The sequence below is a fragment of the Schistocerca piceifrons genome, chromosome 5 (genome assembly GCF_021461385.2).
Source record: "Schistocerca piceifrons isolate TAMUIC-IGC-003096 chromosome 5, iqSchPice1.1, whole genome shotgun sequence".
In the NCBI taxonomy this organism is placed as follows: Eukaryota; Metazoa; Arthropoda; class Insecta; order Orthoptera; family Acrididae; genus Schistocerca; species Schistocerca piceifrons.
In genome coordinates this window covers 154,187,308-154,192,788 of record NC_060142.1, presented here as the reverse complement: position 1 = coordinate 154,192,788, position 5,481 = coordinate 154,187,308, and positions in this window count along the sequence as shown.

Below are 5,481 nucleotides of genomic sequence, written 5' to 3'. Positions count from 1 at the left end.
ATATCGAGAAGTATGGCGAAAATGATTTAATATTATGGCGAAAATAGGTGTGTTCATGTAATCCCAGAGTCTGGAGATGTCTGTAGAAACGCAAGCAAGCAGACAGGTCCGGACCAGAAAGAGTATCGCGTTTGTACCAAGTGGGAACCGATTGTGTCTTAGTACATCAGTTCTGAGAGTCACTTCGATTCACTGAGGGCTTTCTGATGTAAAATGGGTGATTTTGTAGGCATAGGATATGAATTGTATGTTTACTAGATAAATACGGTATGCATTGATATATTGCTGAGTTGGAAATCGGTTTCACGCACTAATATTCAAGCTCCTGACCCGGTGGAAGGTGTGTGTAAATGAGTAGGTGTGTTTACGTATTTGACGATATGTATGGCACTTTGCGAGGCTTAGTTGGCTGTGTGAAGTGATGATCAGTGTAAAGTAGTTTATTACCGGTGAATGCCGCGTCTGTACAAAGAAAGAAAAGGCTGATGGTGCTTCGCTAGGACTGGGGAGCACCGTAACACAAAGCGACTGTAAGTGTAGGCGTGTGATATTTTTTTCGGGTGCTGTACAGATATAAAAAATATCTGCACTGTTTGTCTAAAATGTGTATATATTGTATTGTAAAGTTAGTGTGGCTTACATTGTGTAAAATGTATATATATTTCATTGTAAAGTTAGTGTGGTTTATATGATGGCATGACTAGAGATGACTGTGTGTCCTATCGTGAGGGATGTATAGATTGAGCAGACTGATAACGATGAGGGTATGAGTGAGAATTTTTAAGTGGAAAATTAAATTCGCTATAAATACTGAAGTACAGTCGTCAAGAGGAGAGATTAACTGTACATTGATTGCTTTCAGACTGCAGCAGCAATAGTAATATTTAATTGTAGCTACAGTGGTAAATATGTTCCTGGCTTGCAATACTCTTGTGAGTTTGGTACGTATTTGATAATGTGGAGACAATTTTGCGGGTTTAACTGTGAATGCAATTTAGCGTCTGTGTTATATAGCGGCTGAAAGCACCAGAAAGAATAGGTGGATGGTGTTTCGATACGGGTGGCATAAGTAATTGGGCGTGTAAATTCGATAAGAGCAAATCAGAATGCTCGATTCATCGAGATCGTTTGTGCTGGGATGTAGGGGTCTATACATAGTAGAGGGAACCTTTGCCTATGTTGAAATCTGGAGGGGAAAGACGGTAGTAGCGCTGGGTTGAGTGCATTCGATGTTATTTTCGTAAGGAGGTTCTGTTAGAGTAGGAACTTCAGTGCATACAAGCTGGAACATATAGAAAGCTAGCGTTAACTGTTTCTGGGAGAATATACAATTCCAGAGAGGTCGAGTTGGCTATTATTTTTTTTACAAAACGATGTGACGTAAGAATAACATTGGTAACGTTGTTACACGGCGAGCTGTGGCTCAGACGTTTCGCCTGAAGACGCGGCGTGGTACACACAGCTGAACATGTCACGTATGTTCTGTTAGATGGAAGCAAGCTGCGCTACTCTGTCATCCGCGGTAAAGACAGTGCTGGCCTGAGGTGTCTCGAGTATGGGGCTGCGCCTTGAAGTTCTGTGACGTAGGTATAAGGGAAACTGTACAGGCGCAACTTTCGTCTGTGTTCGGAGGCAGCTCATGGCTGCACTCTCTCCCGATCACGTGAGCACATGTGTCTAAGTGAACACGTATTTGGATAGGAATTTCTCAGAAATGAAGTATGAATGAGATGTCGCCGCTTGCGGGACCCGGGGGGGGGGGGGGGGGGGGAGGGGGGCGGCTGTGCAATGTTTGACAGCTGACGACTGCACCACATCATTGGCGCTGTCTGTGCGCTCTACTAAACAGGAGTTGGCAGAGGGTGCTTGGGGGCGTTGATTGAATTATTTTGCGAGCAGGTGTGTAGGCTGTGCCATGAGTTATTTCGACAGTTTACTAGTACTGAGGGTGTCTAGACATAACTGTGTTGAATTATTTAGGAGTGTGAATGTCTGTAATTATATCATTTGCATAAATTATGAGTTGTTTGCGTGTCTGCAGAGCGTATATTGTAAACGCAATTGTAAGATGAAGAGTGTTTTGCCACAGTGTGATAATTATATTCGATCTCTAAATAAAATGTTCGAAAGTGAATAGAGTGGACTCCTTCCCTACTCTCCCCAGCAATGTAGGGCAGCCTGAGTAATTCTAGCATAATTCTCGCCCCTACAGACCACCACCTGGGATTAGGCCATAGGAGGGATGACAGTACCACCTGATGGCCGTAATGTGTACTATGTCAGTTGGACAGTAAATCTCGTGGTGGAGACACTCCCTGTAAAATAACGACTTGTGTTCAGATTTGTTTTTCCGCCATTTTGCCCCACCATCTTGGATGATGTCATCCAACGTGCACGTTAGTACATATTAGTACAGGTTAGTGCACGTTAGGACATCTTAGGCCGCCAACATGGGTCGGTTAGGGTTGAGGATCGTGGTGGAGACTTTAAGTATTTGATTCCAAGTCCAAGTGGATGTGGCATTGGTGAAAATTGATTCCAAGTCCTAGGTTCTATGAAGTCGAAACACGTGACTAATGAAGTAGCCATTAGGACTGCAGCATTCTAGGGGTGGGGGTACTAGGTCATGAATGAACGCCACGCTGAAAGTAGGAAAATGTGGACCTTCTCATTTGATCATTGAATATTTAAACTGTAAACTGACTTATTGAGTATGAAATGGAATTTAATACTTAGGTAATTGATAGGTTAGATGAGCGATGTTGGTGTCACTTGTGTTCAGTTAAATTCGTTAGCATATTTACAGAAGACTATGTCTGGCGCAAGTATAAAGGTGAGGACTTGAGGCTTGCTCAAGACGCCGCTGACGCGGTGCATGTTCGGTTATAACGAGTGCGAGAGAGAGAGAGCAGAGGATCTTGTGTGATCACCCGACTTCACGGTAGCGCCCTCTGGTGCCCACGATATGAACTAAGTCAGCTGGGCTCTGGAGCTCGTGGTGAACACACTGGGTGCCGTCATCTTGAATACTGGTACTTACATCATGATCTGAAATCAGGAGAGTGCCCTCTGGTTGCACCGATATGAACTAAGCCAGTTGGAGTCCACACGCAGTGGAGAACATACCTGCTTGAAATTGGTTAAATAATAAAGACAAGTCCTTTTTTCCCGCCATTTTCTTAGGTGTGACGCATTATCCTGAGTCGCGCATTTTTCTGGGGGTGGGGGGGGGGGGGGCGTGGCACTTTCCGCCAGAATTCAAACTTCCTGCCAAAATCCACCATCTTGATTGACGTCACAGCCACCATCTTGTATTACGTCATCGCCGCCATCTTGGATAATGGTACTTTGTCGCCGTACAGAGGTTGTTCCAATACTATCGCTAAGCAATGTGAAGGTCATGACTACCTTTAAAATCAAACGTAACCTCATTGCTAGGTGTGACACCTGAGTTAAAGATATACTGGGACGTTTCGGTATATGAATGCTAGAGTGGTTTCTTTAGTGAGGTAGTTACCTCTTCTATCCATCTGTAGCTGTGGTAGCGCTTTGACTCAAACGACCTCATCGTAGACAAGATACTAAACCCTGAACTTTCTTCCTCTCATAAACTTCTCCACTGGAAGCTTTGGAGACAATATTTTGGGAAGTCATTATTGCCAGGACCCAGCATGTATGAGGATTTGTAATTACATAAGACTGTACATATCAGTGACAACCGTATAAGAACCTTATTCCATGAATACATGCTTTGTCTTTTAGAACATTATTTTCGTACATCTTCTGTGTAACAATTGAACCATATCAGACAAATATCATTGGTATCTTCGAAATACTGCATATTTACCTACCCCTTTTTTAATCTTTCAAATATCATTACAGTATTCATGATCCTTTCCACAATCGAGTGCGATTAACAAAAGCGGAAAGATGATAATGGGTTAACCTATGGGCATACTGCGTATGATTGTGCTCATAATTTGCTTGAATATCTAAGAGGCAATGAAGGAAGCGAGGGAGTAATTTTCAAAAGGAATAAAGTGCATTATTAATAGGCACTCGTAATCATGTCAGTAAGTCGTTGTATCCTTTGGGCTAAACAATACTGTACCAATACCCCTTATTTTGATATTGTTTTATTAGTCAACGAGTTTCGTCTTTCCAGGCCCAGAATGACACCAAGTCCCAATCGTGCATGTATAAGACGTAGATATCCTAATTTCATGAGCATGTGTGATCTTCAGATGTGCTACAGCAACTGTCCAGACCGACAGACAGTCTGTAAGACAGAGAAAACGGTTGTGGATCTGTCTTGTTGGACCGTACCAGTCCAGGGAAATAAAACATGGACTAAAGAGAAACTGAAGAAGAAATTAAAAACAGTTTAAACATAGTTCTATACAGGGATGTTAGAGATAAAATGGACAGATGAAATACAGTATGAAGAAATAAGAGATATGATATGCTGAAAATATATAAACAGCTACCTTTATTGGATTATTGAAGAAGAAGTTTATTGTTACATACTAATATGTACTTAGCTACTTAATTAAGCTGTGGAAGGTGTGAGGAAAGTGACAAATTGTGAAGTACAGCGAAAATTGAAATACAGATCAAACAGGTATTGCACATAAAACAAATGGATAACAGCAGAAAGTCAGCTTCAATTGGCAGAGGTGCAGCTACCATCTACCACATCTTTCATTCGCTCTTTCCGTAACTGTCGAGCCTCATTTCGAAATGGGGTTTCCCTCATACACAAAAATGCGTAGGTGACTCTTCCTCTCTCTTTCACTCTCCCTCTCTCTCACTCTCTGTCTCTCTGTCTCTCTCTCTCTCTTTCTCTCTCTCTCTGCCTATGTGTGCGTGTGTGTGTGTGTGTGTGTGTGTGTGTGTGTGTGTGTGTGTGCATGTATGTAGAAGCGTCAATGCAGTCATGTGAGTACTCTTCCATCTTGTGTTCTTGTATATTTGGTTTGCATATGACGTGAAACTTGTTAAGTAGAAAGCTTGCAGCTCTCCTATCACGCTCATGATTCGCTATTACGAAACTTACATGATTGTAGAAAAAAGGCAGGTTTATACAGTTTGTCTTGGTTTTTTCTTTTACCGCCTAGCTCCGTTTTTGTTGTTTACATCGAATATTTCCGACATTTTCTGTGAACATTTACGCATTCGCGGATGACATATGGCGTGAATGGGCATTAATCGTCATAAAAGTAGAAAATTCGTAAGAACAAGAACTAGTTTCTTTTTTTAGATTCGATCCCACAGTCCTTTGAAACTTCTAGATAGATATTATTTTTACCAAGACTTCGTGTTTAGATTTGATACGTTGTTTAGCCGGCCACTTGGTAACGTTTATGTAGATACAGAGTCTTGTAGGAAACAATTCTATCTTTTATGATTAGGTAAATGAAGAACTGTTGAAAAACCAAATAATAGTATACAAGTAAAGACAAATGATTTATTACTGTCGTT